Source organism: Tenrec ecaudatus, chromosome 1 (genome assembly GCF_050624435.1).
Source record: "Tenrec ecaudatus isolate mTenEca1 chromosome 1, mTenEca1.hap1, whole genome shotgun sequence".
Classification (NCBI taxonomy): domain Eukaryota; kingdom Metazoa; phylum Chordata; class Mammalia; order Afrosoricida; family Tenrecidae; genus Tenrec; species Tenrec ecaudatus.
In genome coordinates this window covers 158,636,482-158,658,367 of record NC_134530.1, presented here as the reverse complement: position 1 = coordinate 158,658,367, position 21,886 = coordinate 158,636,482, and the positions used below count along the sequence as shown (strand labels likewise).

General features: G+C 45.4%; 3 non-coding genes across 3 annotated transcripts; all 3 read right to left on the bottom strand.

Annotated features, from left to right (window-relative positions):
* Positions 1 to 1,930: 1,930 nt before the first annotated feature.
* LOC142437677 (U1 spliceosomal RNA) lies at positions 1,931 to 2,094 on the bottom strand. Its single transcript, XR_012782215.1, has one exon. It is a non-coding gene; the product is annotated as a U1 spliceosomal RNA (small nuclear RNA).
* A 3,660-nt stretch (positions 2,095 to 5,754) lies between these two features.
* LOC142438351 (U1 spliceosomal RNA) lies at positions 5,755 to 5,918 on the bottom strand. Its single transcript, XR_012782739.1, has one exon. It is a non-coding gene; the product is annotated as a U1 spliceosomal RNA (small nuclear RNA).
* A 15,804-nt stretch (positions 5,919 to 21,722) lies between these two features.
* Positions 21,723 to 21,886, bottom strand: LOC142438115 (U1 spliceosomal RNA). The gene has a single exon (XR_012782552.1). It is a non-coding gene; the product is annotated as a U1 spliceosomal RNA (small nuclear RNA).

Sequence of the window (21,886 nt, the reverse complement as noted above, 5' to 3'; positions counted from 1 at the left end):
TATGCATTTGTGTGACCTGAACACTTAGAATGGTTTCCATGTTGCTTTTTAGTAAAATTGTATCTCAAAACCATTCCCTCATGATGGCTCTCCTGACAAAAGTGTGTGCATTCTGTAACACCTTGATCTCGGTAGTCCATTTTTCCTGATAACTTGGCTATGTGCTTTAAAAGGCTGAAAATTCAAGTGTGTGGCGTGCACAGCAGTAGTGAAAGATGTCAGTTTGTGATGTGCAGATGACACACCTTGATTGAGGAGAATGAGTAGGACTCAAAGCACTTGCTGATGAAGCTAAAGGATTGCAGTCTTTCATATTTATTGTAACTCAGTGTCATGGAGACCAAAATCCTCACAACTACATCTTTAAGGAAATCATAATAAATGGAAAAAATATTGAAATTGTTGAGATTTCATCTTGCTTAGATCCACAATCAATACACATGAAAACAGCAGTCAAGAGATCAAATGACCCATTGCATAGCATAAATCTGCTGTGTTTGACTTTTAAAAACTCATTTTATTAGGGGCTCATACAACTCTTATCACAATCCATACATACATCAATGGGTAAAGCACATTTGTACATTTGTTACCCTGATCATTCTCAAAGTATTTGCCTTCCACTTAAGCCCCTGGCAGCAGCTCCTCATTTTCCCCTGCCTCTCCCCCTCCCTCCGGCTTGAACCCTTGATAATTTATAAATTATTATTTTGTCATATCTTGCCCTGTCCGACTTCTCCCTTCACCCACTTTTCTGTTGTCCGTCCCCCAGGGAGGAGGTTATATGTAGATCCATGTAATCGGTTCCCCCTTTCCAGCACACCCTCCTGGTATCGCCACTGGCACCACTGGTCGCAAGACTTCTTTAAAGTGTTAAAAAGCAAAGATGTTGCTTTGAGGACCAAGTCATGGTATTTTCAATCGCCTCCTAAACATGTGAAAATTGGACTTTGAAAAAGGAAGACCAAAGGAGAATTATGGTTCTGGCAAGTAATATGGAAAGCACCATGAACTACCACGAAAAAAAGCATCTGTCTTGGAAGTACAGCCACTGGTCCTTAAGAGTCAAAGTTAGCACAGACAATGTCAGGACAGACCAGCGGCTACTGAAGGACATCATGCTTGGTAAAGTACATTGACAAGGAAACGGAGGAAAGCCATGACAAAATTGATTAGACTAGTCTGGGATTAGGATTGTCAGTTTGGAAGAGGATACAAATCAGGGCAAAGGGGAAACAGGATCCTCTCCTGGTGTTTACTTGAAATGCAGAGGATTAGTATAAAACTCTACCAAACACACAAAGCACATGTTGTTCTGTGCCACCAGAGAGCCTAGAAGCAGTATTACCTAGACCCTAAATCTTTGTTGCCAATGTCTTATCCATGGAATGAAGATTGCCAGAGTGAAACAGTAGCCTTTGAAATAAAACATTCTTGACTACAGTAATGCAACATGGACACAAGCTGCCTCTAAAAGATCAATTAAGCACTACTAAATTTAATGAGAAGTAAACAGCCACAGAGCAATGACTAAATATAAATGCGCTTCACTGGTAAAACACCAATGATAGTTCAAAAAAATTAGAATAAAAATTAAAGAATTCAAAAAAGTATTTACTGTTTGACAAGTGAGGATAAGGGGAGAGCCCACATACAGTCCCCACTACCATATATATATATATATATATATATATAAGATGCAGTTGAATTAACTTCCCACACTTGGTGAACAAATGCAGAAAAAATGTAGATGACAGTCAAAGTACTTATGGGACAGGTATAGATTTTTTATTGTTTGAGTTAGGAAATCATTTTGTGTACGGAAAACCATTGAACAGAGACGCTGCTCTAAGAAACAGATGTATTTTACTGGGCCTTGTGTTAGGAAGCAAAACACAGCTTAAAGGTCTACTTTTAAACCATCATCTACCAGGGGAGAGAGCGAACGCAGTCCCCCACTAACACAAATTATGCAGTCGAGTTTCCCACATTTGGGGAAATCGCAGGGGTCAGCACATCCGGAGTGCAATGGATAAGCCTCACCCTGGGAAAACCACCTTTGTGATCATGGTATCTCCCCTGCCAGGTAAGTATGACTTGCTCGCCCGCTCGCCCCACGCGCGCTCACGCGCCCTGCACTTTTCACACACGGATACTTAGCAGACCCTCGTTACAGATCGCTCCTACACCCTCTTGCATCCGAACGCACAAACCTTCATCCAACAACAGACACTCCATCCCCACAAAAGTACGGGAAATCACAGCGTAAGTTTTAAGCACCACGTGTGCTCATCCAGCAGCCACTGCGCTGCCTTATCTACATACGGCTCGACGTCACCACCGGTAGCTGGCTGTCCTCCAGTGCAATCCGGAAACCCGCTCCTTTGCTCTTTTCAGCTTTCCTGTGTTTGAGATCACAGTACTCTTGTGAAGACATAAGTGTCAGAAATCCAACGGGGCAGTTGTGCTCTGTCCTGTAGGGACTCGATGAGTGAGAATCCAATTCCTCGACTCAACTAACCTCTCTCTTTAAAAAAAAAAAAATCAATTTTCTTGCTTTTTTAAAAAAGTTTTTTTGTCTTTTAAATTAAAAGATCACTTTACTGGGGTCTCTTACAGCTCTTATAACAATCATAACAAATATATTTGTACACATGTTGCCATCATTATCATCGTTATTTTCTAAACATTTACTTTCTGTTTGAGCCCTTGGTATCAGCTCCTCTTTTATCCCTCGTGGCACCCTTGATAAATTACTATTTTCATACCTTACGCTGACCACTGCCTCCCTTCCCCCACAGTTTGTGTTGTTCCCTGTGTGTCTGTTTATGTGTCAATCATTTTAATCAGTCCCCCCTTCCTCCCCTCTTGCCCCCAGCTTTCTCCTGTCCTCCTGGCATTCCAACTCCCATTTCTGCTCCTGAGGGGTTTATCTGACCTGGATTGCTTGTGTTAGGAGCTCTGTCGGTACCAGTGTGCATGCTCCTGTCTAGCCAGAACAGAAAGGCAGGACTGGGGTCATGATAGTGGAGGGTGAGAAGCCCCCATGAATCAGAGGAATAGTGTGTGTTTCATCTAATATACCACGCCCTAAATGACCCATCCCCTTCCTTGTGACCCTTCTGTGAGGGGATGTCCCATTGTCTAACGATGGGTTTGGGGTCTCTGATGGGCTCCCCACTTCTCAACAATGTTTTTTGTTTGTTTGTTTTGGGTCTTCTGATGCCTGTTACCTGATTCCATCGACACCTCCTGATAGCACAGGCTGGTGTGCTTCTTCCATGTGGGCTTGTTGCTTCTCTGCTAGATGGCTGCTGGTTTAACTTCAAGCCTTTGAAGACCCCAGACACTGTATCGTTTGATAGCCATGCACCATCCACTTGCTTCAACACATATGCCTGTGTACCCATTTTTGTCTTCAGCAATCATGCTAGGAGAATGCCGATTTTTTAGAACAAAGTGTTCTTGTGTTGAGAGAGGATTTGCGCAGAGGCCCAAAGTCCATCCACCATATAAATATATATATATATGTCAATAACTATTTTAGTGAATTAATATACTTACATATGTGCACACCTATGCTTATAGGTCTATTCATAGCTCTCCTCTGTTTTCTTAACCGTCCCCCTGTCTCACCATCACGTTCGCCCTTCTGTGTTTTAGTAATTCCTCTCAGCTAGATTGCCGTTGCTCCAACACCCCCAGGACTTCTACTTCTGCCTCATTGTTGATGCAACACACCCGACCTTGAGGTAACTGAGACATTTATTACTATTGATAATATGCCTAAATCACTTGAAATTTACACAGAGCCTCACCTCTGAGGCTTTTTTTTTTTTTTTTGGTTCATGTAATACTTGGCCCGTATGAAATAATTAAAAGAAATTTGGAATGCACACTTTAGTTTCATGCTTGTTAAAGGACAGAAAACCAAGGGAAACGTAAACTGTGTCCTCCCTCCAGACACACACATCATACAGTAGCTCGAGCCAAAAATCATTTTGTTCCAAAAAGCCAGACTAGAAACATTGTATTCAGTCAAAGCAGCTTGAAGAAATGTAAACTGCCCCAAATGTTTAAACTATTTGATGTTTAAGTTACAGTGGTAACCACAAATTGATAAAGTAGAAAGGGCAAGAGCAACCATAACAACTGGTAAGTGTTTCTGGAAAGCACAGAAAAAGTCAGAGTGGGAGCCCAAAGCCCATGTGTAGGCAACTGGACAGAAGGGTTTCAGGGAGGAAACGAGCCAGTCAGGGGGCAGTGTAGCAAAGGTGAAACATACAACTTTCCTCTACTTCCTAAATGCTTCTTCCCTCCCCACTATCATGATCCCAATTTTACCTTACACATCTGGCTAGACCAGAGGATGTACACTGCTACAGATAGGAACTGGAACCACAGGGAATCCAGGGCCGATGATCATCCCTTTAGGACCAGTGGTGTGAGTGGCCATATCAGGATGGTGGAGGAAGGGTGGGGTAGGAAGTGGGGAACAATTACAAGGATCTACCTATAACCCCCCTCCCTGGGGGGCGGACAAGAGAAAAGTAGGTAAGGAAGACATCAGACAGTGTTAGATATGACAAAATAGGACCCGGGTCCGGGCTGCGTGCGGTCCCCGCTGGGCTGCTGCCCGCTCAGGGCTGCCGCAGTGGAACTCAGCGCCGAGTTTCTCCGGGAGAAGCTACAGCGAGAGCTGGAAGCGGTGCACCTGGAGGTGGAGGACAGGACTCCCAACCGTTGCTCCGCCAACTTCTGAGTCCTGCTGGTGTCCTCCAAGTTCGAGGGGAAAGCGCTGCTACAGAGACAACGTCTGGTGAATGCGTGCCTATCAGAAGAGCTTCATCACATCCATGCCTTTGAGCAGAAGACCTTGACCCCAGAGCAGTGGACAAAGATATGACAAAATGATTGATAAATTATCAAGGATTCATGAGGGAGCGGGAAGTGGGGGGGAAGCTGATATCAAAAGCTCAAGTAGCAAATGTTTTGAGAATGAAGATGGCAACAAATGTACAAATGTGCTTGACACATGGATGCATGTATGGATTATGTGATGAGTTGTATGAGCCCCCAATAAAATGGGTTTTTTTTAAAGGTACAGAGAAAAAAAAAACCCTGAGGTTTCTTGAGTGGGTAATATCTCACTTCTTGACTTCATACCAAGCCTGTTTGTAAAACAAGTGAGTTTTTATGGACAGAACAAGTTTCAGGCTTCACTGTCTCAGAGAATTACAGGGCATTTCAGGGAAAAGGCGCCATGCTGTACAGAAGCCACACTGCACTGGGAAGGGCCCTACACTGGTCACGAACACACACCCCCACGTGGAGCCTGAAACAGCACATCGCAGCATAAATGTGGTGGAGAAAGAGTAAATGATTAGAGACTAAAAACACTTTTAGGATCTGTCAAGGGCAGAAAAGCTTGATTAAGAAAAAAAGCACAGCTTTGCTGCCACCAGAGTACTTCATAGCCGAGCTAGAACAATGGATACTTGATGATATTGACAAAACAGTAGATTTAACTACCCTACACCTCTTATGCAGCTGTCACACCTCTCAGGGATTATATTTCAGGTAAACCAAGGTATTGACACAGGTTGCCTCTGTTTTGCGAGCAATTTGATTAACTAAAAGAATAGGCTAATGAGCACAGCTCTCAAGCAGTATGTATGAAAAAACAGCAAGGTCCTCTTGCTCAAGATCAGAGAAAGAACCCAGCTTAAGAGTCTGTTCTTTGACATCAGTTATTAGGGGAGAGCGCGAACGCAGTCCCCCACTAACACAAATTATGCAGTCGAGTTTCCCACATTTGGGGAAATCGCAGAGGTCAGCACATCCGGAGTGCAATGGATAAGCCTCGCCCTGGGAAAACCACCTTTGTGATCATGGTGTCTCCCCTGCCAGGTAAGTATGACTTGCTCGCCCGCTCGCCCCACGCGCGCTCCCGCGCCCCGCACTTTTCACACACGGATACTTAGCAGACCCTCGTTACAGATCGCTCCTACACCCTCTTGTATCCGAACGCACAAACATTCATCCAACAACAGACACTCCATCCCCACAAAATTACGGGAAATCACAGCGTAAGTTTTAAGCATCACGTGTGCTCATCCAGCAGCCACGGCGCTGCCTCATCTACATACGGCTCGACGTCACCACCGGTAGCTGGCTGTCCTCCAGTACAATCCGGGAACCCGCTCCTTTGCTCTTTTCAGCTTTCCTTTGTTTGAGGTCACAAACCTTCCAGTGCAGGGAACGGATTCACCTGGGAATGGAGACAGCACAGCGCTTTAGTCACTCAGGGCTCTCAGTAGAAATGAACAAAATAGGATATGCAAGAACCAGCAACCACTCCTTGTTGAGCCTCTGTCATATAAAGATGAAGGCTTTTTGATGGTGCTGTTTGGTGTCATCCAGTCACCTCTGACTCACAGACCCGCCGTGATCCTTATGCTATGGGGAGATGAAACACAGTGATAATATTGAAGGAAAAAAAAATTAAGTGGAAATATGCATAAAGAGAAAAGAATTGGGAAATAGGTTGACATGCCATCGCTACCCATGTCTGTCTGATTGCGAAGAACAACATAAGAACCACCAGCCACATCGTGAAAATGTCATTACTAAAAATACTTTACTAATTAATGCAATTCCAATCCAAATCTGAGGTAGTTAAAGTTATTGTGCCAACCTGGCCGATAAACACATGTGGGGTTAATTGAAGGGTGGAGAGATAAATAGCTCATTGAGCCTCACCTTTCCAGTTCTCAGGCCTCTTGCTTTGCGCTGGTCTGACCAGGATGCAGCTGCCTTCGCCAGTTCCCTGATAGAACTGGCAAAGCTCACTTCCTGCAAGGCATCCCTGAGGAGAAGCCACACGGACCTACCCCGATGCAGCACTGGGTGCTGGAGCAGCAGTGTCGAGACCCCTGCCAGCGCTGAGATGCTTACAAGATCACTGATTCGGCTTTCCTCCTGCAGTCGGCACCATACTGGGTGTTTTGTGAGATGGAGGAGGACTTTGTGGACTGGTGTTGGACATATGGGCTAATGTTGGACTTGTGGTCCTGGGCAGTACTGGGTTGGGATGTTTTCTTGATGTCCTCTTAACTTTTATTAAAAAAATCTCTCTTACACATGAGTTTCTGTGGATTTGTTTCTCTAAAGTACCCAGACTAACACAAAATCCCTGCACAATTCTCCAAAGAAATAAACACATTATTCACCAGCTTATAATTAAAGGAAAGAAACTCAGGATAAATTCAACACAATTAAAAAGAATTTGTTGTTGTTGTTTTTTTAAAGTAAGAGTCTTATCACTCCCAGACTTAGAAACCGACTGTGAAGCCATGGTAATCAAAGCTGTCTGATAATGGTACAACTGCTGCAGGTTCAAATGAATGACAGCCATCATCATGTCTCCATCACTTAAAGGAGTCTTGAGAGGGATGATGGCAGCCAATGTACAAAAGTCTTTATTCTGTGATATCTGCAGTGCTAGAAGGAATCTCAAAGTGACTGTTTGATTGCAGTCCTGAGTCCACATTTCAATCCCTCTTTTAAAGGCGAAAAACTCATTTATCCTGTGTCTAAGACTTAAGTGAGCCGTGACAGTTGCAGAAAGCAAAACTAATGTTACTTTTCTTAGGGCTAGGGCGCATTACAAGGTATAGCATAGATTATAGAATCCCGGTAACTTCAAGAAGAGAAGAGCAAGCATTACAAGGTACATACCTTATCATAAACGAAATAATACCAACATTGACTATAACATACTGGTTACCGTAACAAGATTAACTACACCATTCAGATTACCATCTCCAAGGGAACAATAATGAATCAGAACAACGGTATATTGAAGAATAGTCAAAAGTGATGCTGGCGTCCAGAACCTGGGAACATGGGAGTACATTCTAAAATACATCAGCAGCAGAGACTTTCGCACAAGGGGAGGGAGAATGGGCAGTCACCTAGCAGTCAGCTTTCTGAGACAGGAGGGAGAATGGGCAGGTTACTTAGCAGTTTACAAAATTGGAGTTTCTTTGGCTCGTCTGCCTCACAACCACAGATATGAAGATCTATGGATTAGAAGAGAGGTGGGGCCCCAGCCCACACAACCAACAGGTCCCAGGGGCCGGTGTGTAACTGAGAGGTAAAATTAAAGGGACATCAGACAAGATAAGGCATGCAATTGCTCACCTCCTGGACAGCCATGTTCTCAGCAGCCAGGCCCACATGGAGAGAGCATTCCAACCATGGTTTGTGTACATTTTCCGGGTCATGCAAGCCCCCTAATTACATGCTAACAGGAAGGGGTTGTACCATAGGCTTACATGCAACAGGAGGGGGATGAGCCAGGGGTTCACATGTGACCAGATGGGCAGACCCTTGATATAAGATGACAGCTGAACCTTGGTCCTCCTTGTGGTGGCTTGACCTGTCTTTGGGCTCTCCTTCAGGGGAATAAGTCACTAACCTTATCAGCAGGTAGAGGGCCCTCCTTAGGGTGGGGCAGACTCTAGAGTCTGATTGCTCTAGATGCTGATAACCCTCAGGGAGAGAAGCTTGAAGCAGCTAACCTCCAAGTGTGTAGAGGTTGACCTTGTGTTACAAGCAACTTAGGTTTGGCATATCATATGAGGGGACAAGCCTTCTTGTATCCCACAAATAGAAAACCGAGAAATACAACTAAGTACTTATAGACACCTAACCTTTGATAAAGGACAAAAACCTTAAATGGGGGAAGATGTAGTCTTCTCAAAACATGGTGCCGGAAAAATTGGACCTTCCTCTCCAAAACAATGAAAGAGGTTCCATACCTCACACTGTACAAAAAGGAACTCCAGATGGATCACATACCTAAACACAAACTATACCATAATATAAACCATCAACAAACATATGGGGTGGGTCAAATTTTAGGACCTTAATACAAGACCTAAACACACTACTGAACATGATGAGCAATATGCATACTAGAGAAGACAAAATATAGAACTGGCCCTGCCACAAATGTGACATTTATGCACGCCGAAAGACTTCAAAAAGACTTAACAGAACCCACAGATTCAGGGTGTGAGGGGGCAATTCAGTAATAAGATACTGGATAAAGGGCGAACCTCTCAAATCTCCAAATAATCCAATCAACTCGGCACAGGATATGAACAGACAATGTACGACATCCAGGAGGACAATGCCCTTTGATAAGTATTTGAGTTCATTAGCGGAAAGAGAAATACAACTTAAAACTGTCAGATTGATTCGGCGGTGGGGGGAAAGGAAGAAGGAGAAGATAGAAAACAGTTTTACAGGTTTATTTCAGAGTTCCCAGGTGAGATTCACGGGTCCCTGAATTGGGGCCTGTGAAGTTGGATGCCCCAGAGGGAGAGGAAGGGTTTTATAGTACTGGTCTGGGACAGGGGCAGGTTGGGGAATTTTCCATTTTGGTTTGTCTGGTCAGCCAGGTGGGAAGTGAGAGCTCAGTAACAATGTATCAATAGTAACAATGTAACCATGCTATCAAGGCTGGCTGCTGTGTCAGGTGGGAAGTGAGAGCCCAGTAACAATGTAGCAATAGTAACAATGTAACCATGCTATCAAGGCTGGCTGCTGTGTCAGGTGGGAAGTGAGAGCTCAGTAACAATGTAGCAATAGTAACAATGTAACCATGCTATCAAGGCTGGCTGCTGTGTCAGGTGGGAAGTGAGAGCTCGGTAACAATGTAGCAATAGTAACAATGTAACCATGCTATCAAGGCTGGCTGCTGTGTCAGGTGGGAAGTGAGAGCTCAGTAACAATGTAGCAATAGTAACAATGTAGCCATGCTATCAAGGCTGACTGCTGTGTCAGGTGGGAAGTGAGAGCTCAGTAACAATGTAACTATGCTACGGGAGCTGCCATCCTTCAGTGTCAGGGCTTGAAGGCCGTCATCAGGAGGGGTTGTGCACCATTGAGCACTGTTGTCAGGGTATTGCTTCACTTGCCGGCCTCACCAGTTCCCGTTTCTGCCTCACAAAAACAACACTGACCTATCTCCTGAAATGAACAGTTTTAGCAAAATTAAATAAAACGGAAAATAATAAGTGCTGGAGAGGATGTGGAAGGTTAGGAACACTTTACACTGTTGGTGCGACTGTGCAAGTGTACTACCACTATGGAAATCAGTGTGACACTTCCTTATGCAAATGCAAACACAAGTACCTTATGACTCAGCATCTCTCTGCTCCCTATATGCCTTAAAGAAAGAATACAAGATGATGGGGGAGGGGGGCAGGGAGGGAGGAGGAGGGAAAAAAAGGAAAATGAGCTGATTCCAGGAACCCAATGGAAGGCGGATTTTGAGAATGACGAGGGCAACGAATGTATAAGGATGCTTTACTCAATTGATGTATGTATGGATTGTGAAAAGACTTGTATGAGCCCCAATAAAATGATTTATTTTAAAAAAGAAAGGAAATGTCTAGAAAAAGAATGAGGGCAACATGTGTATAAACATGCCTGATTCAACTTATGTATGGATGGTGATAGAGTTTTATGAGCCCCCAATAAAATGATTTTAAAAAAGAAATTTAGAATACAAGATGAATGGATATATGCGCATCTATGTTTATTGAAGCAATTTCCCTAACAGCAAAAACATGGAAACAACCCTGATTATAGAGGAATGTATAAACAAGCCCTGGTACATTCATACATGAGATCCTGGGGCGCGTATGTGTGTGTGTGCGCGTGCCCCTGGCACCTCTTTGTGGTCTCTGTGGAGACAGCTTTATTGACCTGTGCAATCTAAGGAGCTGCTGGGTACCAAGGAGATCCTGCAAGGGGAGATCCAGGAAAACCAATCAAAATAGAAGACTTTAAAGGGAGAAGGGCGTGGCCCTGGGCAGAGCTCGGTTGAAGAGTAAAAGCTAAGAAGTCTCCACTTCGTGCACGTGGTCATTGTTAGTGTCTGCCAGTTGGTTCTGAACTCAACAGCGGCCCTGTGTGCACAACAGGGAACGCTGCTCTGGCCGGCACCATCCTCACCGTCCATGCCATGTCTGAGCCCATGGTTGCAGCCCCTGGGTGCCTGCCTCTCTCAGAGGGCCTTCCTCTTTTCCCCGACCACGTGCTTCCCCTGGAACGAGCCCTTCTACTGGGATGAGCCCACAGTCAGCGAGTGGAAGTCAGCAGGGAAAGGTTGCCAAGTGAAGTGTATCTCAGCCAGCCCTGAAGGCAGCCTGTGGTGCGTTGCTGGTGAGGATGCTGGGGTCTTCAAGGCTTGAGCCTTGGTTCCCTTGACCTCAGGGCCGTTAGGCATTAAACCACGGTCCAGGCAGGCCTCTCACTTGTTGATGCTTCAGATCACAAGCTGCCGAATGAGTTCATGAGGTTGATTTGTCGATGGAAAGAAGGCAAAGATAGATAACAGTTTTAAAGGTTTATTTCAGAGTCCTGGGAGGGAGGGGAGAGCAGAGGAAGGAACGGGAGCATCCTGACCCCCCGGGCATGGTCCATGGGTCCCTGAGTTGTGGCCTGTGAAGTCTCACTGCCCTGGGGGGAGAGGAAGGGGTTTATAGTACTGGTCTGGGGCAGGGGAGTTTGGGGAATTTTCCATTGTGGTTTTGTGTTCTGTCATGTTGACAGTTAGAACTCAGTAACAAGGGAACAGTGGTATCAAAGCTGCCACCCATCTGCATCGTCAGGATGGCCATCATCAGGAGGTGGTGCGCACCACTGAGCACGGTCCTCAGGGGATCGCTCCACTTGCCTGCCTCACCAGGTCCCCTTTCTGCCCAACAAGTTCAATCTGGGAGGATCAGGGTATACTAGCCCATCAGTTAGCTCATTAAAACAAAATAAAGATTTGATGTTTACTTCAATATTGGTCCCAATAAGTCTTTTAAAAAAATCATTTTATTGGGGTTTGTACCATTCTTATCACAATCCATACATACATACATTGTGTGAAGCACATATGTACATTTGTTGTCATCATCATTCTCAAAACATTTGCCTTCTTCTTGAGCCCTTAATATCTGCTGCTTATTTTCTGCTTCCGTCCCCACTCCCCACTACTTCATGAACCCTCCATAATTCATAAATTATTATTATTTTGTCATATGTTACACTGTCTGAGGTCTCCTCTCCCCCCTCTTTGCTATCCATCCCCTAGGGAGGAGGCTATATGTAGATTCTTGTAATCAGTTCCCCCTTTCTTCCCCACATTCTCTCCACCCTCCAGGTATGGCCACTCTTACCACTAGTCCTGAAGGAGTCATCTGTCCTGGATTCCCTGTGTTTCCAGTTCCTATCTGTACCAATGTACATCCTCTGGTCTAGCCAGATTCGTGAGGTAGAATTGGGATCATGAGAGTGGGGAGGAGGAAGCATTTAGGAACTAGAAGAAAGGTATATGTTTCATTGTTGCTACCCTGCACCCTGACTGGCTCATCTCCTCCCCACAACCCTTCAGTAAGGAGGTGTCTGGTTGGCTACCGATGGGCTTTGAGTCTCCACTCTGCACTCACCCACATTCACAATGATATGATTTTGTGTTCCTTGATGCTTGATAGCTGATCCCTTCGACAGCTTGTGGTCACACAGGCTGGTGTGTTTCTTCCATGTGGGATTTGTGGCTTCTGAACTAGATGGCCACTTGTTTACCTTCGAGCCTTTAAGACCCCAAATGCTATATCTTTTGATAGCCAGGCACCATCACCTTTCTTCACTACATTTGTTTATGCATACGTTTGTCTTCATTGATCCTATCTGGAAGCTGGGCACCCACTGATATGATTTTTAGTTCTTTGATGTCTGATAACTTGTTCCTTCTATACCTCGTGATCAGACAGGCTGATGTGCTTCTTCCATGTGGGCTTTGGTGCTTCTGAGCTAGATGGATGCTTGTTAATCTTCAAGCTTTTAAGACCCCAAATGCTATATCTTTTGATAGTCGGGCACTGTCAGCTTCCTTCACCATGTTTGCTTATGCACACATTTTTCTTCAGCAATCGTGTCGGGAAGGTGTGCATCCTGGAACGCCAATTTAATAGAACAACGTGTTCTTGCATTGAGTAAATGCTTGAGTGGAGGCCCAATGTCCATCTGCTGCCTTAATATTAAACCTGTAAATACATACACATAGATCTGTTTCCCCACACTCTTATATAAATATATTTATATATGTACATTCCAGTCTTTAGACCTCTATAAATACCCTTTATCAGCTAGTTCTTTCCTCTATTTACTTTTACTTTTCTGTTGTCCCACTATCATGTTCAGCCTTCATTTGGGTTTCATTAATTTCTCTCGGTTGCCTTGCCCTTGCTGAATCCCTGCCAGGCTTCTCACAGTCTCCTTGCCACTGGCTTTGGATTCCTTGTTGTTCGCCTCTCCCTGGGTTGGTCACCAGTACCTCCTTACCCCCTGCACATCCTCTCCCGTGTACCCCCGGAACCATTGGTACCGTTGCAATAAGACATTTTTTATGGTTCTGAAAACTGTTTTAATTGTAGGATGCACCATAAACATTTTTTTTAAACTTCATGTAATGGCTGAAAACCCCCTACTGAAACACAGAGCACTGTAGTTGGGTCAAAGGTTATCAGTACCTAGAAGGATGCGGAAAGCCAAGTGTCCCCATGAGGTTAAAGCACAGAGCCTGGCTGCCATCTGCAGGGAAATGCAAGAAAGGAGCGAGCAGGGTTGATCGCGTTCGCACCAGTCACATCACTGAGTGACGCTCCAGGGCACTACACACAGCGATTGTCTTCAAAGGCTCTCTTCTCTATTGGGCCTTACCGCCACCCCGAGGTTCCCTTGGCTCTCTGGGGTGGAAGGGATTCTGCAAGCTTCTTTGCATACACATAAAGCCCCCCAATTTCTGTTCGGATTTTTTCACCTCATCTTCCACCTTTGCCCTCTCGTCCAACTCTCTGCTATCATCTCCTCACTGCTCACATGCTTATCAGGAAGGGCTTCCTTACTCTCCTTGAACAGTGCTCGGCCAGTCCTTTATTGGTTTGGCCTTTTGCTTTTCTGGGACATCATCCTGAGCTTCGCGCTTGGCTGCAGCCCTGGTTTCACCTGCTGGCTTTTCTTTGGGCTTCCTCTCACCCTCAGCCTTTCCCTTATCCTTGGCATTTCCTCATCTGCCTGCCCCTCATATCCTAACTTTCCCTTGTCTCCAGCGAGCCAGTGGCTTCTGGCTTTTCCTCAGTCGGTGGCAGTACTTCGTTTCCCATCTTTTCTGGGTTGTCAAGCTTTCCTTCATGTTCAGTGTTGAGTTGAGTTTTCCATGTTGAGATTCTCCTGTTCCTGTCCTGCCGGGCTTCTGGACAGGCTTCTCCTCTTTGTCTAGCCTCTGAGTGCTTGGGGTAACAGACACACAGACCTGGGGGAGCTGGAGCGACAGTAAGAGCCCAGGGGCCTGAACAGAAGGCTCTGGATGACCAGACTGCTGGAAGGACGTCAGGCGCGGTGAGCAGGTGTGCACGTCGGCCCGCCGATAAGATTTTGAAAAACTTGCAGTGAGCAGACTTTTCACACAACCTAGACTATCTAAAGAGTGGTAGATAGGACCACTTGAAAGTTATATATATAAATATAAAGTTTAATAGAAATGCAGTGGGCTTTTAAAATACTCTACATAACGAAGAACTTATGTTCCATTTAATATATATTTTTATCAAAGCAGAACATGCCCCAATCGATTCTAAAACAAAGTAGCCCCTGATCCCTTCCACACGCTGGGTTCCCCAGAGGTAACGGCTGTCACCCCATCTGGCGATGCGTTTCTTTATCTCTGCACTAGAGGCGCTGTCACATCAGGGCAGCGACAGGCAGTTTTCCGCGGCAGCCCGCAGGCTGGCCGGCCGGGCACCGGCGCCTCGGGGCGGGGTCCGCAGGAGGGAGGGCGTCTGCGGCCGGTCCGCGGCTCCCTCTCCCGCGCCAAGCGCTCCTGCTCGGCGCGCGCAGGGCGAGAGGCAGGGACGAGAGCGGACGCCACAGCTGCCTGGACCGATGGTTCCCACAGGTGGAGGGAAAGAGCTGGGGGCGGGGGCACTGGGAATGTATGACACGTGGATAAAGTGCTAACACAACTGTGAAAGCAAACAAACAAAAGCAGATGCCAGGCACGCAGCCCGGCGCTTTCTGGGGAGCCGGGTTCTCCGGGGGTCGGGAGGGGAGGAGCGGGGTGGGGAGCTACGCAACCTGGCTGTGAACCCGCAGTCCTCCACCTTCTACTCGCTTTCTCCCCCTTTCTGACCTCTTCTCCTGTGCATTCCTCTCTCTCCAACTTTCCACGTGGTTCTGGGACCGCGATTTCTGAGAAAACCAGAGAAACAGGGGTGCAAAATGCCGCAAAGGAAGTGGGCGCTGGAGTAACTCTCTGTAGGAGGTTTTTAAAATGTCTTAATGGCTTAGGTCCCACCGAGACTTGAACTCGGATCGATTCAGAGCCAGAGTGCTCACCACTACACCATGACACCAGTGGTGATTCACCTGCTCCATGTTAGGTACAAATCACACTCCATTAGCATTGATTCGCTTCTGTCTAGTACATATGTATCGTGCTAAAAAAAAAATCAGTCAAGGAGCTGATGTCAAGGGCAAATGTTTTGAGAAAGACGAGGGCAATGAATGCACAAATGTGTTTTACACAATTGATGTATGTATGGATTGTGATAAGAGTTGTATGAGCCCCTAATAAAACAATCAAAAAAAATCCATCAAACCCACTGCCATTGAGTGGATTCTGACTTACATTTTAGGATTTCTGAGGCTGTAATTCTTTTCGGGAGGCCGCCCAACGCCTGATCCCCAGCGTCACCAGGGCTTCCTTGAGTCTGTCCCCGAGCCGTGTTGAACCCTCGTTCAGCGTCGCCGGCCCGGGGCTGACCGAGGCCCCTGCACGGATGGGACCCGAGCGCCGCCGTGGATCCTGCTCTGCGCTCTCGGTGACTTCTGTCCTCCGCTCGCAGCTCAGGAAACGAGGTAAAAAGCACGCGGGCGTGAGCACGTCAAGCCTCTGTAAATCACCCACTTCGCCTCTTTGGCCAGTTTCAAAGGTGAGATGTCTGCGAACAATGGAGTTATTCCCATATTCTGTGCCGTCACCTCCTTCCCATGGCTGGGAATGCAACTGACCGATGGGCAGGGCAGGGCTTCGGTCGTCCTGGGTTTCTAGCCCAAACAGCTTCCTTCTCACTTCAAAGTCACCGCAGCCAACCACGTGTAAAGACCGGGTGTCACCAAATTCGTGGGAAATGGAATGAGAAGGGCCATGCGAAGCCCCTCACAGCCAGGTGCACCAGCAGTGGGAGGTGAGAAGACTTCCATTTCCCTCCTTTGACCTTTCTTTTCCTGGCAGGTGTTTCTTACAATGTGTATATACTTGTTGGATTTACAACAAAAAGCAATCAGCAACCCTGTGTATACACTCAAACAAACCAGACTAATGGAATCTGCCATGACTCAAATCAACCAATTGCTGTTGAAGTCCCAGGACAGGGCTCTGACACAGCTGCAGACAAGGAAGCAAGCGAGCATTGCATTGGGTGAATCTTCACAAGACCTCCTTACCTGCTGCTTGAATGAGCATTGCCTTTGGATCCAAGCAAGAATACCTTTGGACAATGAATAAAAGATACGTTAACTTCTCAGGTAGTTCCTGCTTTGAGCTAAGATTCATCTGATGTCAGCAATAAGGTCCCTTGCTCCATGTCCTTTTTCGAACCTGGCTTGGATTTCTGACAGCTCTTTGTCAATGTACTCCTGTACCCGGTGTTGAACCATCTTCAGCAAACTTGTACTGAAGTGTGATACTGTTTGATAAGGTGTACATTCTATGGGGTCCTTTTTCTTTGGAATGGGCACAATATGGATCTCTTCCAGTCAGTTGGCCAGGTCTTCCAAATTTGTTGGCATTGATGAGTGTGTGTCCCAGCTTCATCAGTTTGCTAAAGCATTCCAATTGGCATTCTCTCACTGGCGGGAGCCTGTGTTTTCGCTCATGTCTTCAGTGCAACTTGGACCTTTTCCTTCAGTGGAGGGAATAATACAAAGTTGTACTTATTATTGATACATGCTTATATTTCAGGAAGGATGGGCAGAAGACAGTGAAAAATGTTTTCATTTAGGGAATGTGACAAGCTATAGAAATGATGCTGATACTTTGCTAAGAATTTTATTGGAGACTCTTAAATTTCATAATAATCCATAGATCAATTGTATCAAGCATATTTAAACATATACTGCTATCATTCTTTTATAAACATTTGCATTCTATTTAAGCCCTTGGTGTCAGCTTGTCTTTCTACCCTCCTCCCCCCTCCCAACCTTGTGACCCCTTGATAAATTATAAATTATTATTATTTTCATATTTACACCTACCGCTGTCTCCCTTCCCCCAGTGGTTTGCTCTCCCCTTGCCCTACCTTCCTGCTACCTCCTTGGTATAGCTACTCCAGGTTAGGTTTCTGAAGTGGGTATTATTTCAATTCTTGGCTATGCACGAGAGAAAGCATTCACACAGAAACAATCCAAGTGGCTTTTCAATGAAGGACTGGAGAAGTTTCAGGTTCTACAGTCCAAAAGGATACACGCTATTTCAGGGAAGTGCTCCAAGAAGCACGAAGCAGCACTGGGCTTCACCCTGAACAGGAGTAACCTCTTGGGGCAGCGCACGCACAGGTGTGGGACTGGGGAGGGCAAGGCAGGAGGGGAGCAGGAGAGAGCACCAGGGAAGAGAAAGGCTGAAGCCCCAACTAGGCCCTGGGGGTGCTTGTGCACTTGCTAGAGGAGGGGGTTTCCCCTGCCAAGTGCCACTGACCAGGAGTGGGTAACAGTGGGACAGCCTTCTGGCTGCCAAGGTATTTCAAACCTCTCTGGCTAGGGAAGTGCAGTTGATGCTATTCTTGGCCCCACTGGCTGTTAAGCCACCTGGGTGATGTGATGGGCCTGGGCCTACTTTGGACTGTCCAGATATACCTTCCAGCTAGCAGGGGGCTTGAATTGGAGCATGCTCACTTAAAGGGTCCTCACTGGTGTTTAATGCTCTTTTGATTTCCTTCTTAACCCCCCTCTGGGGGCTTTCCCAGGACAACCCATTGTCCCTGTCTCTAGCTACCTAACACTCCCCTTTCTGTTCCTGAGGGTTTATCTGACCTGGATTCTGTGTGTCCCCAGCTCTTCTATGTACCACTGTACATGCTCCAGTCTAGCCAGAACTGAAAGGCAGGCCTGAGGTCATGGTAGTGGGGGGTGAGGAAGCCTCAAGGAACCAGAGGAATATTGTGTGTTAAATCATCATCAGTGCTATACTTCGCCCTGGTTGACTCATCCCTTCTTTGTGACTCTTCTGGGAGGGAATGTCCCATTGTCTACAGATGGGTTTGGGGTCTCTGCTCCCACCCTCCCCCACCCCAACTAGTTCTCAACAATGTTTGTTTTTGGTCTTCTAATGCCTGTTACCTGATCCCTTCAACACCTAGGGATCACACAAGTTGGTGTACTTCTTCCATGTGGACTTGTTGCTTTCGTGCTAGATGGTTGCTTGTTTAACTTCAAGCCTTTGAAGACCCCCAGACCCTATATCTTTTGATAGCTGGGCACCATCAGCTTTCTTCAATACATTTGCTTGTGCACCCATTTTGTCTTCAGCAGTGATGCCCAGAGGGTGAACATCACAGAATGCCATAAATATATATATATGCGCCAATACTTCTATTTTCATGAATTAATATATTTTCATAAGTGCACACCTATGTTTATACTTGTATTCAAGATGTGCTTCCTAGATCTTTCCTCTGTTTCCTTTTTCCCCACCATGACACTCACCCACCTTCTGCATCTTAGTAATTCTTATAGGAGTATAACTTCTGGCCACCCACCCGCCAGGTTCCACAGACCCTCCACACCGGACCCATATGGACATTGCTTCCCGCCAAGGGCACATCCCCAGGAGAACCATAAAGACTTTTAACTGCTGTTGAATATGTTGTTGGAAGGAAAAACTGTGACATTCTAATTTACAATGATCAATCAATCAGTAGAAATCATGCTGTGCTAACTGCTGACTTTTCTGTTATTACCCTGAGTCAGTCAGATGAAGTGTAGAGATCGCCCTTCTCAACTGCAACAGACCAACTCCATCAAAAACTACTTCCAGCCATCCACCCCGGAAAGGAACAAGCACAAGCAGCTGCACTCACAACCTGGAAAAGTACAGCGCAACATCCGTCTCAGAAGGAGTGTGGACAGACAAAATCAGATCATCTGTTTTCAGATAGAGATTTAAAACCTAATGCAAAAAATTTCACCAATAAATGCATGTTTGGCTACTTACTGCCTGTTTGGCCCAGAGTGATGAAGTGCCAGTGGGCGTCTTTTCTTCCGCGGAGCTCTCGTCCTGCAGCCGCCCGTCACAGATTAGGTAAAATGATGGGTGAGTGTGCTGCTTGCCTCCACTTGGTCACGTTTACATGGATCGAATGGTTTTGTTTGGGTTTTTCTGTTTTTTAATGGCTGTCAGCTGGTGTTCGTGAGACAGCAATGAGTACCTAGAGCTGTGTCACCAGTGACAAGAACTCCCCTCTAAGGAGGTGCATTTAGGTCCCAGAGCTGTGTCACACCATCTTTTGGGCCCTCTGCTGGAAAAGTAGAATCACGTCGCAAATAAGGCCTTTTTAATTGTGTCCTCTAGTCTTACAGATGCAGGACCCTGCTGTATCATGCCTCTGTGGATGTAAAACATCTTGTACCTGTTTTATGATGTAACCGTGACTGTGCTATATCAGAGCTGTTTTTTAGTGATGTTATCCTAGAATACTTTCTTTCCAGTGATGACTGAGAAACTCATTTTTAAAAACTGGTGCCAGGTACCACAACAGTTGAGAACTTTGCTGTTTTCTGAGGTTTTGTTTTGTATTTTTTCCTTTTGTGTTTTTAATGGGTGTGCTGGATGTCTCTATAATTTTGTTCAGATGACTGCAGAACCTGGAAAAGCTGTTGCTGTTTTTGATGCATAACCGTGTGATGGGTCTTTTTATATAAATATATATACATATATATAATTTGAGTTTTTGGAGACTTCAGCTGTGCTGTCAATTTTGGAAAAGTATCCCAGTTGTACTGTGTTGAGTTGGCATTGTACAGAAATTAATAGCCATATTGGTCTAGAAATGTTAAAGTTAATTTTTTCCCCATTTGTAAAGGGGTAACACTGTATGAACTATGTAAGGTCTTATCTACATGGGTTTGATTAATAAAGTATTCTCTAAGTAATAATACTTATAAAGTCAGAAAATACAGAGAGATGTTGAACTTTACTGGAGAGTTATTGTCAGTAGTAATTCATTTGGAAACAATTGTGTGTACTATACGAAGGAGAACATATTTGAACATACTGCAACAGTTTGGGATCAGGGTGATCAACATGTGAGAGACAACATAAACTGTAGCATAGGAAAAAACTCCGGTCTCCCAGTGTTATGCTTGAAATGCAAAATATTAGTATAAACTGTTACCAAACACACAAAGCATATGTCGTTTTGTGTCACGAGAGAGCCTAGAAACACTGTTACCTAGTGCCTACACCTTTGTAGGTAATACCTTCTATACACAATGATGCAGATTTCTTGAGAAAAAAAATGGCAGCCTTTGTAATAAAAATTTGGAATCACTTGTGCTAGGAAGTCAGACATGATCCTTGACTGATGTTTCAAACGTGTTATAATATAAAAGGTTGCATGGTGAAGAACTCTGACGGTGCCCGGCTATCAAAAGATATAGCTTCTGGGGTCTTAAAGGCTTGAAGATAAACAAGCAGCCATCTAGCTCATAAGTAACAAAGCCCACGTGGAAGAAGCATGCCAGCCTGTGTGATCACAAGGTATATGAAAGGGATCCAGTATCACAGGGGTGTATAGAGTATATGAAAGGGATCCAGTATCACAGGGGTGTATAGAGTATATGAAAGGGATCCAGTATCACAGGGGTGTATAGAGTGGGGACCCAAAGCCCATCTGCAGGCAACTGGACATGCCCCTTACAGAAGCAACACAGGGAGGAGACGAGCCAGTCAGGGTGCAGTGTAGTTAGCAAGGATGAAACCAACAAACAACTTCCTTCTTAGTTCCCCCATCCCACATCATCATGATCTCAATTCTTCTTCTACCTTACAAATCCTGCTAGATAGACCAGAGGTACATGTACACTGACTGGTACAGAGAAACAGAATCCAGGACTGAGGAACCCCTCAGCACCAGTGGTGCGAGTGGAAGACTCTAGAAAAGGGGAACCAGTCACAGGGGATCTGCATATAAGCCCCTCCCTGGGGATGGGACCAACAGAAAAGTGCGTGAAATGAAACAGGACAGTGTAAAAGACAGGGCAAAATAATTATCAAGGGGTCAAGAGGCAGGGAGAAAAAAAGAGTTGTTAGAAAGCAAGGGCTCAAGTAGAAAGCAACTGTTCTCAGAAAGATGGTGGCAATAAACATCCTTAGCACAGTGAATAAGGAACTATTGTTAGCGATCAATTGTAACTTCAGAAACACCAGCAACCTAAGAAGTGTAGGACAAACCAAAGAAATAATAACTAAACACAAAGTAAAGCTGAAGTGAGCAAACTCTTGGAGCTATCTTGAAGCTTAAATGAAACAAAATATAGAAATACTATATTGTAATTGGGAACATTCAAAACTGACAGTTCTACTTTTTTAAAACCATTATCAGGGGAGAGCGCGAACGCAGTCCCCCACTACCACAAATTATGCAGTCGAGTTTCCCACATTTGGGGAAATCGCAGGGGTCAGCACATCCGGAGTGCAATGGATAAGCCTCGCCCTGGGAAAACCACCTTCGTGATCATGGTATCTCCCCTGCCAGGTAAGTAT